Source organism: Triticum dicoccoides, chromosome 3A (assembly GCF_002162155.2).
Source record: "Triticum dicoccoides isolate Atlit2015 ecotype Zavitan chromosome 3A, WEW_v2.0, whole genome shotgun sequence".
Lineage (NCBI taxonomy): Eukaryota > Viridiplantae > Streptophyta > Magnoliopsida > Poales > Poaceae > Triticum > Triticum dicoccoides.
In genome coordinates this window covers 658,457,782-658,471,638 of record NC_041384.1, presented here as the reverse complement: position 1 = coordinate 658,471,638, position 13,857 = coordinate 658,457,782, and positions in this window count along the sequence as shown.

Genomic DNA, 13,857 nt, shown 5'->3' with positions numbered 1-13,857 from the left:
TTTTTTTTTGCAACATCAATTTTTTTGCAACTAAGGTTTTGTTGTAATTTTTTTTGCAACTGAGTTCTTGTTGCGGAAAAAATTCACAAGAGAGGTTGTGTTGTAAAACGTAGACCCGTCATAGAGTATTGCAACATTGCACATGTTTCGGAAGCATAGCTCCTGTTGCAAAAGCGGGTTCATTGAATGATGTTATGCGGGACACGTGTCACGCAGGGAAGGTGACGGACGCGGCCCAGTTATCCACCGGTTGATGATAAGTATTTCCTAAAATGTAAACATATTTAACTAGAAAAACAATCTAAATCAGCCGTCCATCACGCGTGCTTGACGTCCAACCCATGGCCGTCGCCTCGTCTTAGCCAGCCACCGACGCGCTAGCTAGGGTTGCTGCTGCATGCATGTGCGGTGTGCGTCGCTGGCTGGATGGCTTCGTGCGTCTTGGGTTAGGGGCGATTGATTTATGAAGTTGGTTCATGGGCATGCGTCTGCGTGGCACCGTGGCCCATCTATCCTAGCGACATTCGCCAGCGAATGTAGCCAGCCTACCCAGTCGTCACACATTATGCATTGGTATTAATTTTTTTTGCACCCAATCAAGGTATGACAGCCGCCACCCGTTGCCCACTGGGGTCCTCTGTCAGTGCTTAACTGCTTATCCTTACGAACACACGCATGCACATCCTATTCTTATGAGCATTTTCGAGAAACTGAGTCGACACATATATTGAGATTGACGAAGTCGCCACTGATACTTTCGTAATCGACGAGAATGTCTTTTTTCACTGAACGCACATCGCCGAAAAGACTAAAATACATCCAGAAATATGCGAGCACCAACGTCAAGTCTAGGACTTGAGCCATGTTGGGCTAGGGATAGCACTGTCCTTCTAACCATTCAACCACATATTGGTTCACATTTTTTCCTTTCTTGACTCTCCAGATCAGGCCATACTTTTTTTTAGAATGAAGACGCCAGATACTGTTGGAAATATGCCCTATAGGCAATAATAAATTGGTTATTATTATATTTCCTTGTTCATGATAATCGTTTATTATCCATGCTATAATTGTATTGATAGGAAACTCAGATACATGTGTGGATACATAGACAATACCATGTCCCTAGTAAGCCTCTAGTTAACTAGCTCGTTGATCAATAGATGGTTACGGTTTCCTAACCATGGACATTGGATGTCGTTGATAACGGGATCACATCATTAGGAGAATGATGTGATGGACAAGACTTAATCCTAAGCCTAGCACAAAGATCGTGTAGTTCGTATGCTAAAGCTTTTCTAATGTCAAGTATCATTTCCTTAGACCATGAGATTGTGCAACTCCCGGATACCGTAGGAATGCTTTGGGTGTATCAAACGTCACAACGTAACTGGGTGACTATAAATGTGCATTACAGGTATCTCTGAAAGTGTCTGTTGGGTTGGCACGAATCGAGACTGGGATTTGTCACTCCGTGTAAGCGGAGAGGTATCTCTGGGCCCACTCGGTAGGACATCATCGTATGCGCAATGTGACCAAGGAGTTGATCACAGGATGATGTGTTACGGAACGAGTAAAGAGACTTGCCGGTAACGAGATTGAACAAGGTATTGGATACCGACGATCGAATCTCGGGCAAGTAACATACCGATAGACAAAGGGAATTGTATACGGGATTGATGAAGTCCTTGACATCGTGGTTCATCCGATGAGATCATCGTGGAACATGTGGGAGCCATCATGGGTATCCAGATCCCGCTGTTGGTTATTGACCGGAGAACGTCTCGGTCATGTCTGCATGTCTCCCGAACCCGTAGGGTCTACACACTTAAGGTTCGATGACGCTAGGGTTATAAAGGAAGCTTGTATGTGGTTACCGAATGTTGTTCGGAATCCCGGATGAGATCCCGGACATCACGAGGAGTTCCGAAATGGTCCGGAGGTAAAAATTTATATATAGGAAGTCCTATTTCGGCCATTGGGACAAGTTTCGGGGTCATCGGTATTGTACCGGGACCACCGGAAGGGTCCCGGGGGCCCACCGGGTGGGGCCACCTATCCCGGAGGGTCCCATGGGCTGAAGTGAGAAGGGATCCAGCCCAAAGTGGGCTGGGGTGCCACTTCCCCTAGGGCCCATGCGCCTAGGGTGAAGGGGAAACCCTAAAGGAAGAGTCCCATCAGGGGAAGGCACCTCCTAGGTGCCTTGGGGGGGGAGGACTCCTCCCCTGGCCGCCGCCCCTTGGAGATTGGATCTCCTAGGGGCTGGCGCACCCCCCCTTGGGATCCCTATATATAGTGGGGTAGGAGGGCCTCTCAAACACACCTTTTGCCTTTGGTGCAGCCCTCTCCTCTCCCAAGTCCTTCTCCTCTTCTGTGGTGCTTGGCGAAGCCCTGCAGGATTGCCACGCTCCTCCACCATCACCACGCCGTTGTGCTGCTGTGGGATGGAGTCTTCCTCAACCTCTCCCTCTCTCCTTGCTGGATCAAGGCATGGGAGACGTCACCGGGCTGTACGTGTGTTGAACGCGGAGGTGCCGTCCGTTCGGCACTAGGATCATCGGTGATTTGAATCACGATGAGTATGACTTCATCAACCCCGTTCACTTGAACGCTTCCGCTTAGCGATCTACAAGGGTATGTAGATGCACTCTCCTTCCCTCGTTGCTGGTCTCTCCATAGATAGATCTTGGTGACACGTAGGAAAATTTTGAATTTCTGCTACGTTCCCCAACAGTGGTATCAGAGCTAGGTCTATTGCGTAGATTCTTTGCACGAGTAGAACACAAAGTAGTTGTGGGCGTTGATTTTGTTCAATATGCTTGCCGTTACTAGTCCAATCTTGTTTCGACGGTATTGTGGGATGAAGCGGCCCGGACCGACCTTACACGTACTCTTACGTGAGACCGGTTTCACCGACAAACATACACTAGTTGCATAAGGTGGCTAGCGGGTGTCTGTCTCTCCTACTTTAGTCGGATCGGATTCGATGAAAAGGGTCCTTATGAAGGGTAAATAGCAATTGGCATATCACGTTGTGGTTTTGCGTAGGTAAGAAACGTTCTTGCTAGAAACCCATAGCAGCCACGTAAAACATGCAAACAACAATTAGAGGACGTCTAACTTGTTTTTGCAGGGTATGCTATGTGATGTGATATGGCCAAAAGGATGTGATGAATGATATATGTAATGTATGAGATTGATCATGTTCTTGTAATAGATGATCATGGAGCCCCAAGATGGAGATCAAAGGAGCTATATGATATTGGCCATATCATGTCATTATTATTTGATTGCATATGATGTTTATCATGTTTATACATCTTATTTGCTTAGAACGACGGTAGTAAATAAGATGATCCCTCATTAAAATTTCAAGAAGTGTTCTCCCCTAACTGTGCACCGTTGCTACAGTTCGTCGTTTCGAAGCACCACGTGATGATCGGGTGTGATAGATCCTTACGTTCACATACAACGGGTGTAAGACAGATTTACACATGCAATACACTTAGGGTTAACTTGACGAGCCTAGCATGTACAGACATGGCCTCGGAACACGGAGACCGAAAGGTCGAGCATGAGTCGTATAGTAGATATGATCAACATGAAGATGTTCACCGACGTTAACTAGTCCGTCTCACGTGATGATCGGACACGGGCTAGTTGACTCGGATCATGTAATCACTTAGATGACTAGAGGGATGTCTATCTAAGTGGGAGTTCATAAGATGAATTTAATTATCCTGAACATAGTCAAAAGGATTTTGCAAATTATGTCGTAGCTCACGCTATAGTTCTACTATTTAGATATGTTCCTAGAGAAAAAATTAGTTGAAAGTTGATAGTAGCAATTATGCGGACTAGGTCCATAAACTGAGGATTGTCCTCATTGCTTCTCAGAAGGCTTATGTCCTTAATGCATCGCTCAGTGTGCTGAATCTCGAACGTTGTTTGTGGATGTTGCGAACATCTGACATGCACATTTTGATAACTACGTGATAGTTCAGTTAAACGGTTTAGAGTTGAGGCACCAAAGATGTTTTTGAAACATCGCGAAACATATGAGATGTTTTGAGGGCTGAAATTGGGATTTCAGGCTTGTGCCCACGTCAAGGGGTATGAGACCTCCGACAATTTTCTTAGCCTGCAAACTAAGGAGAGAAGCTCAATTGTTGAGCTTGTGCTCAGATTGTCTGAGTACAACAATCACTTGAATCAAGTGGGAGTTGATCTTCCAGATGAGATAGTGATGTTTCTCCGAAGTCATTACCACCAAGCTGCTAGAGCTTCGTGATGAACTATAATATATCAAGGACATATATGATGATCCTTGAGATATTCGCGATGTTTGACACCACGAAAGTAGAAATCTAGAAGGAGCATCAATCGTTGATGGTCAGTGAGACCACTAGTTTCAAGAAGGGCAAGGGCAAGAAGGGATACTTCATGAAACGGCAATTCAGCTGCTGCTCTAGTGAAGAAACCCAAGGTTGAACCCAAACCCGAGACTGAGTGCTTCTGTAATAAGGGGAACAGCCACTGGAGCAGAATTACCCTAGATACTTGGTAGATGAGAAGGCTGGCAAGGTCGATAGAAGTATATTGGATATACATTGTGTTGATGTGTACTTTACTAGTACTCCTAGTAGCACCAGGGTATTAGATACCGGTTCGGTTGCTAAGTGTTAGTAACTCGAAATAAAAGCTACGGAATAAAACGGAGACTAGCTAAAGGTGAGCTGACGATATGTGTTGGAAGTGTTTCCAAGTTTGATGTGATCAAACATCGCACGCTCCCTCTACCATCAAGATTAGTATTAAACCTGAATAATTGTCATTTGGTGTTTGCGTTGAGCATAGACATGATTGGATTATGTCTATCGCAATACGGTTGTTCATTTAAGGAGAATAATGGTTACTCTGTTTATTTGAATAATACCTTCAATGGTCTTGCACCTAAAGGAATGGTTTATTGAATCTCGATCGTAGTGATACACATTTTCATGCCAAAAGATATAAGATAGTAATGATAGTACCACTTACTTATGGCACTGCCATGTAAGTCATATTGGTGTAAAACGCATGAAGAAGCTCCATGTTGATGGATCTTTGGACTCACTCATTTTTGAAAAGTTTGAGACATGCGAACCGTGTCTATTGGTGTATATGCATGAAGAAACTCCATGCAGATGGATCGTTTGGAGTCACTTGATTTTGAATCACTTGAGATATGCAAATCATACCACATGGGCAAGATGACTGAAAAAGCCTCGGTTTTAGTAAGATGGAACAAGATAGCAACTTGTTGGAAGTAACACATCTTGATGTGAGCAGTCCAATGAGTGCTGAGGCATGCAGTGAATATCGTTATGTTCTTACTTCACAGATGATTCGAGTAGATGTTGAGTATATTTACTTGATGAAACACAAGTCTGAATTATTGAATGGTTCAAGTAATTTCAGAGTGAAGTAGAAGATCATTGTGACAAGAGGATAAAATGTCTATGATATGATCATAGAGATGAATATCTGAGTTACGAGTTTTGGCACGCAATTAAGACATTGTGGAAATTGTTTCATAATTAATAGCGCCTGGAACACCATAGTGTGATGGTGTGTCCGAACATCATAGTTGCATCCTATTGGATATGGTGCGTACCATGATGTCTCTTATCGAATTACCACTATTGTTCATGGGTTAGGCATTAGAGACAACTACATTCACTTTAAATAGGGCACCACGTAATTCCGTTGAGATGACACCGTGAGAACTATGGTTTAGAGAAACCTAATTTGTCGTTTCTTAAAAGTTTGGGACTGCGACGCTTATGTGAAAAAGTTTCAGGTTGATAAGCTCGAACCCAAAGCGGATAAAATACATCTTCATAGGACACCCGAAACAGTTGGGTATACCTCCTGTCTCAGATTCGAAAGCAATAAGGGATTGTTTCTAGAATCAGGTCTTTTCTCGAGGAAAAGTTTCTCTCGAAAGAGTTGAGTGGGAGGATGGTGGAGACTTGATATGGTTATTGAACCGTTTCTTCAACTAGTGTGTGGCAGGGCACAGGAGTTGTTCCTGTGGCACCTACACCAATTGAAGTGGAAGCTTATGATATTAATCATGAAACTTCGGATCAAGTCACTACCAAACCTCGTGGGATGACAAGGATGCATACTACTTCAGAGTGGTACGTAATCCTGTCTTGGAAGTCATGTTGCTAGACAACAATGAACCTACGAGCTATGGAGAAGCGATGGTGGGCCTGAATTCCGATAAATGGCTCGAGGCCATAAAATCCGAGAAAGGATCCATGTATGAAAACAAAGTGTAGACTTTGGAAGAACTACTTGATGGTCGTTAGGTACATATGGATTTTAAAAGGAAGACGGACAATGATGGTAAGTATCACCATTAAGAAAGCTCGACTTGTCGTTAAGATGTTTTCTGACAAGTTCAAGGAGTTGACTACGATGAGACTTTCTCACTCGTAGCGATGCTAAGAGTCTGTTGGAATTATATTAGCGATTACTGCATTATTTATGAAATCTTGCAGATAGGATGTCAAAAAACATTGTTTTCTCGACGATTTTCTTGAGGAAAGGTTGTATGTGATACAACCGGAAGGTTTTGTCAATCCTGAAAGATGCTAATAAGTATGCAAAGCTCCAGCTATCCTTCTGAGGACTGGAGTAAGCATCTCGGAGTTGGAATGTATGCTTTGATGAGATGATCAAAGATTTTGGGTGTATACAAAGTTTATGAGAAACTTGTATTTCCAAATAAGTGAGTGGGAGCACTATAGAATTTCTGATGAGTATATGTTGTTGACATATTGATGATCAGAAATGATGTAGAATTTCTGGAATGCATATAGGGTTATTTGAAAAGTGTTTTTCAATGGAAAGCCTGGATTAAGCTACTTGAGCATTGAGCATCAAGATCTATAAGGATAGATCAAAACGCTTAATAGTACTTTCAAATGAGCACATACCTTGACGTGATCTTGAAGGTGTTCAAGATGGATCAGTCAAAGAAGGAGTTCTTGCCTTAGTTGTAAGGTATGAAGTTAAGACTTAAAGCTCGACCATGGCAGAATAGAGAGAAAGGACGAAGGTCGTCCCCTATGCTTAAGACGTAGGCTCTACAGTATGCTATGCTGTGTACCGCACCTGAAGTGCGCCTTGCCATGAGTCAGTCAAGGGGTACAAGAGTGATCCAAGAATGGATCACAGGACAGCGGTCAAAGTTATCCTTAGTAACTAGTGGACTAAGGAATTTTCTCGATTATGGAGGTGGTAAAAGAGTTCGTCGTAAAGGGTTACGTCGATGCAAGCTTGACACCTATCCGAATAGCTCTGAGTAGAGATACCGGATACGTATAATGGAGCAACAATTTAGAATAGCTCCAAGTAGAACAGTTATTTGGAATAGCTCCAAATAGAACGTGGTAGCTACATCTAGGAGATGACATAGAGATTTGTAAAACACACACGGATCTGAAAGGTTCGGACCCGTTGACTAAAACCTCTCTCACAAGCAACATGATCAAACATAAAACTCATTGAGTGTTAATCACATAGTGATGTGAACTAGACTACTGACTCTAGTAAACTCTTGGGTATTAGTCACATGGCGATGTGACCTGTGAGTGTTAATCACATGGCGATGTGAACTAAATTATTGACTCTAGTGCAAGTGGGAGACTGTTGGAAATATGCCCTAGAGGCAATAATAAATTAGTTATTATTATATTTCCTTGTTCATGATAATCGTTTATTATCCATGCTATAATTGTATTGATAGGAAACTCAGATACATGTGTGGATACATAGACAACACCATGTCCCTAGTAAGCCTCTAGTTGACTAGCTCGTTGATCAATAGATGGTTACGGTTTCCTAACCATGGACATTGGATGTCGTTGATAACGGGATCACATCATTAGGAGAATGATGTGATGGACAAGACCTAATCCTAAGCCTAGCACAAAGATCGTGTAGTTCGTATGCTAAAGCTTTTCTAATGTCAAGTATCATTTCCTTAGACCATGAGATTGTGCAACTCCCGGATACCGTAGGAATGCTTTGGGTGTATCAAACGTCACAACGTAACTGGGTGACTATAAAGGTGCATTACAGGTATCTCTAAAAGTGTCTGTTGGATTGGCATGAATCGAGACTGGGATTTGTCACTCCGTGTAAGCGGAGAGGTATCTCTGGGCCCACTCGGTAGGACATCATCGTATGCGCAATGTGAGCAAGGAGTTGATCACGGGATGATGTGTTACAGAACGAGTAAAGAGACTTGCCGGTAACGAGATTGAACAAGGTATTGGATACCGACGATCGAATCTCGGGCAAGTAACATACCGATAGACAAAGGGAATTGTATACGGGATTGATGAAGTCCTTGACATCGTGGTTCATCCGATGAGATCATCGTGGAACATGTGGGAGCCATCATGGGTATCCAGATCCCGTTGTTGGTTATTGACCGGAGAACGTCTCGGTCATGTCTGCATGTCTCCCGAACCCGTAGGGTCTACACACTTAAGGTTCGATGACGCTAGGGTTATAAAGGAAGCTTGTATGTGGTTACCGAATGTTGTTTGGAGTCCCGGATGAGATCCCGGACGTCACGAGGAGTTCCGAAATGGTCCGGAGGTAAAGATTTATATATAGGAAGTTCTATTTCGGCCATTGGGACAAGTTTCGGGGTCATCGGTATTGTACCGGGACCACCGGAAGGGTCCCGGGGGCCCACCGGGTGGGGCCACCTATCCCGGAGGGTCCCATGGGCTGAAGTGAGAAGGGATCCAGCCCAAAGTGGGCTGGGGTGCCACTTCCCCTAGGGCCCATGCGCCTAGGGTGAAGGGGAAACCTTAAAGGAAGAGTCCCATCAGGGGAAGGCACCCCCTAGGTGCCTTGGGGGGGGGGGGAGGACTCCTCCCCTGGCCGCCGCCCCTTGGAGATTGGATCTCCTAGGGGCTGGCGCACCCCCCCTTGGGATCCCTATATATAGTGGGGTAGGAGGGCCTCTCAAACACACCTTTTGCCTTTGGTGCAGCCCTCTCCTCTCCCAAGTCCTTCTCCTCTTCTGTGGTGCTTGGCGAAGCCCTGCAGGATTGCCACGCTCCTCCACCACCACCACGCCGTTGTGCTGCTGTGGGATGGAGTCTTCCTCAACCTCTCCCTCTCTCCTTGCTGGATCAAGGCATGGGAGACGTCACCGGGCTGTACGTGTGTTGAACGCGGAGGTGCCGTCCGTTCGGCACTAGGATCATCGGTGATTTGAATCACGACGAGTATGACTTCATCAACCCCGTTCACTTGAACGCTTCCGCTTAGCGATCTACAAGGGTATGTAGATGCACTCTCCTTCCCTCGTTGCTGGTCTCTCCATAGATAGATCTTGGTGACACGTAGGAAAATTTTGAATTTCTGCTACGTTCCCCAACAGATATGCCCGGCTTTAAATTAATAAAGCCCCCAACAGGCAGCGTAGCACAACACCGAGTCTTAATACATCACCAAAAGCCAATCCGGCCCACGCCAAAGGATCACCCAAGCAGTTCAGGCGCAACTTAACAAACCACTAGCGGATTACAGGGCATAGCCCGTACTGAGCGCGCAAACTCGTCAAGCATCAAAAGGGACCATACTTTATACAGTGTGCATCTTTTTACCGTTTTATTAGACATTTATTATTTCACTTTTTTTATTTCCATTTTCCTGTCTTGAAACCACCGTCAACAAATACAGTGCATCCACCAAAATGAATTTGTATATTTTTTCTGCGGATTGCACATTTCTTTCAAAATCCAACTCATTTTGTAGAAAAAGAAACTACACTACTTTTTTTTGCGGGGTAACTACACGAATACAGTACATATACTTACAAAATTTACATCGCACTGCTCCTACAAGGTAGACGACTTCTTTACAAATGCAATAAACTAGTTGATTTTTTTATGTGAACAATCGCACAAAAATGCACCAACATTAGTGTGAATATGCAGTGCATTTTTTTGTGAGGGTAAAAGGAGTTTTATTTCTAAATTATAGAGTTACGATCAAGAGGTAAGAGATCTTCGATACATGAAGACCCTCTCTGTACTCAAACAACAGTGATACATTCAGTGTGGCTACAACTTGCCAAACAATCTGCTAATCTATTTTTTAATGACAAAACTTCTGTGGAATAAACTTCCACACACCCATCAGGACTTTAATCTCCAAAGCTAGCTGACCATATGCTGACTGATCGAATGAATGACCAGACATTAGTGTGAAAATGCAGTGCATGACAATCAAAAGGCACAATATGTAAAATGTGTCCCCCTTTGTGCCATTTTCTTGAAACAGATGCAAAAGATTTGTCTCATCTATTAAGTAAGCGGAGAAATGAATTTGCATAATATTATAACAACCCACAAACAAAAGGTCATTAGTCTCCTGGCATGATTATTGGAATTTCTAGCATTGTCCAAACTCTAAAATTCTCTATGCTTGACTAAGCCTATAGAAAATGTGCTAATATCCACAGCATCAAATATATAGTACTCCCTCCGTAAACTAATATAAGAGCGTTTAGAATACTAAAGTAGTGATCTAAATGCTCTTATATTAGTTTACAGAGGGAGTAGTAATATATTTATGGTGATATAATAAAGCTAGTTTGATGTCATACAATTTCCAAGTACAAAAATCTTATGTGAGATTGTGTTAGGATAGTGCGGGACATATAAACCCAAAACAGTTTTGCTAATTCTCATCTAAATGAAAATTAGCTATCTCACAAGTCACATCTAACTCCTAGACTGTTTGGATGGAACTTTAAGATTCGTGTTTTTTGTAGCGTGCACTCGCGCGACGCGTTCGTCTCGCACAGGTCCTTCGTGCGTTGTTAGGTTGTCTCGTTTTCTTGTGCCCCCTTGTGTACGCACGAGCTGCGGCCTTTTTTGATCTTTTTATGCGCTGTGCAAAATCAGTGCAGGTGTGGCGGAAGCGAAGCAGTCCAGAAGATGGAAAGCATTATGGGCGAAGGAAAGAAACTGGCTTTTGAAGAAATTACTCTATTTTACACATTTAGTTGAAGCGGATTCAAAGAGCTCTATCGAGCAGGAAGGAGTATACTATACTGTAGCTGGATAAGCTAGATTTTTTTTTGAAACTATGATGATTTTTATAGCAAATTCGGAAACTATACACCCTAATGGAGAAAAATCAAAAGTATCACCCCGTCAGTCTCTTGTTGGCCGAAAAGGGACTTTTCGGCCTCCTGTTGGTCGAAGATTGACTTTTCGGCCAACAGTTGGCCAAAAAGAACTTTTCGGCCAATGGTTGGTCAAAAAGTACTTTTCGGCCAACAGTTGGCCAAAGAGTCCCATCTTCGGCCAACATCTGCTCTACTTTTTAGAAAATTCATATTAAATAGGATTTTTAGTATTTTAATTTGATTCTTTTCGCATTAGATTAGAAATTTTACGAAGTTTTTGTAGATATCAAGTTTGACTAGATTTGGAAGTTTGAATTTAAATTTTCATAAATTTTCTCAAAACACTAGATTGCCTATAATTTGAGCTAGGAGTATTCTTTTTAGATGATTCTTTTTGCTACTGGTTCTTTGTGACTTTGTTTATCAGTAGTAATTAATTGGTGAATTTTAGGATTATTTAAAATTAGGTTTTTACGTCATTCCCTCCCTCCATTTTCTCCCGCCATTTTATTTCTCGCCATTCTCTCCCTTTATTTTTTTCCTGCCATTCTCTCCCGCCATCTTCTTTCCCGCCATCTTCTTTCTCGCCATCTTCACTTCTCAACTTATAAAACGAGCCTCATGGTGTCCACGATCGTAGATAACATCGTCTGACACGGTCTGTGTCTCCTGCGTCGGTGTTGCTGGTGGAGTGTGAAACACTGTCTGAGAGAAGTCATAAGTGTTTGCAGCTTCGTCATCATCATCGGAGAGTGTTTCACACTTATGACTTCTCTCACACAGTGTTTCACACTCCACATGAAGGCATCATCGTCATCCTCCGTCGATGCAGCACTCCTTAGTGTGGCGGGAGAGAATGGCGGGAAATAAAATGGCGGCAAAGAAAAATGAAGGGAAAAAGATTGCGGGAAAGTATTTTTTTGTCATGTATAAAACGGCAATGGTTGTACAGGATTTACAAGGCACTTTTAAATATAAACTCCTATGAAGCTCAAAACAAGTTTTCTAGTAGGATAAAAGAAATAAAATACAAAAAAATACTACAAATAAAATAGCTACTGATAACTAAACAGAAACAAAAAGAATAAGTCAAAAAACTAAAGAAAAAAATTTAAAGCAATTAAAATTAAAAGAAATAGCATAAAACCTAACAAACACTAAAACAGAACTGTCTTCATAAAAACCTAATTTTAAATAATTACAAAATTCATCAATTAATTACTACTGATAAACAAATTCACAAAGAACCAGTAGCAAAAAGAATCATCTTAAAAAATACTCCTAACTCAAATTATAGGCAATCTAGTTATTTGAGCAAATTCACGAAAAAATTAAATTCAAACTTTCAAATCTAGTCAAACATGATATCTATAGAAACTTTATAAAATTTCTAATCTAATGCAAAAAGAATCAAATTAAAATACTAAAAATCCTATTTGATATGAATTTTTTAAACAGTAGAGCAGTTGTTGGCCGAAGAGGGACTCTTTGGCCAACTATTGGCCGAAAAGTACTTTTTGGCCAACGGTTGGCCGAAAAGTCTTTTTTGGCCAACGGTTGGCCGAAAAGTCCCTCTTCGGCCAACAGGAGGCCGAAAAGTCCCTTTTCGGCCAACAAGAGGCCGATGGGGTGATACTTTTGATTTTTCTCCATTAGGGTGTATAGTTTCCGAATTTGCTATAAAAATCATCATAGTTTCAAAAAAAAGTCGATAAGCTAGATGCCTACATACCAAAACTTTGATAAAGATTGAGGCAGCCCATTTGAGGAAGAACCGGACGGACTCTGTGGAGATGGCATAAACAATCCTTTGACGAACTTTTTGATTAACATAGAATCTATGAGTTTTTTCTTTTAATTACTACTACTAACATTATTCAATCTGGTATCCAAGAATCTATTAAGCTCATCCCGCAAGCATATGTACACATCTTGGATTTTATCGTATGTACAGGTGCGTTTATGTACACGCATGAGTGTATTATTTGTGTTTTTATTGTATTGATCCTGGCGGCTGACATGATCAAGTAACCAGTATCCGCCATACACAACAAATTAACAGGGATGCGTCGGTGACGGAAAGCAACCATTAGGTTTGCCACTGTCCTCACTTAGCTCAGCTCCTGAAGAGTGATGTTCCTGGGTCAATCAATCTGCTCTAACCATGTTCTACGTGTGGCCTAATTGGTGGGGGGCGTGCATGAAACTGGATGCAAGAGAGATCAAAATTGACTTGTTTTAAAGGAAACCAAACAGACGGACAAAAAAAAGAGGGGCTAAGGGCTCCTTTGATTCAAAGGGATTCTATAGGCTTTTTGGGGGATTGAAATCCTTTGAATTCTTTTCTACATTTGTCCTTTGATTCATAGGATTGAATCCCATTGAAATTTTTTCTACATTTGTCCTTTGATTCATAGGAGTACTACATTTTATAAAAAAATCTAACATCCACTCCAATCTCTTTTTATAATTCCTTTGCTTTTCCCGTGAAATCAAACACTCCTTGCTAATTTTATAGGATTCACGTGGGCATGACACTCCAATCATATACTTTTTCTATTCCTACGCTTTCAAAATCCCGCAAATCAAAGAGGCCCTAAGATTATACTTGTCGCCGGACTTGACAAATCAGACACCTTAAA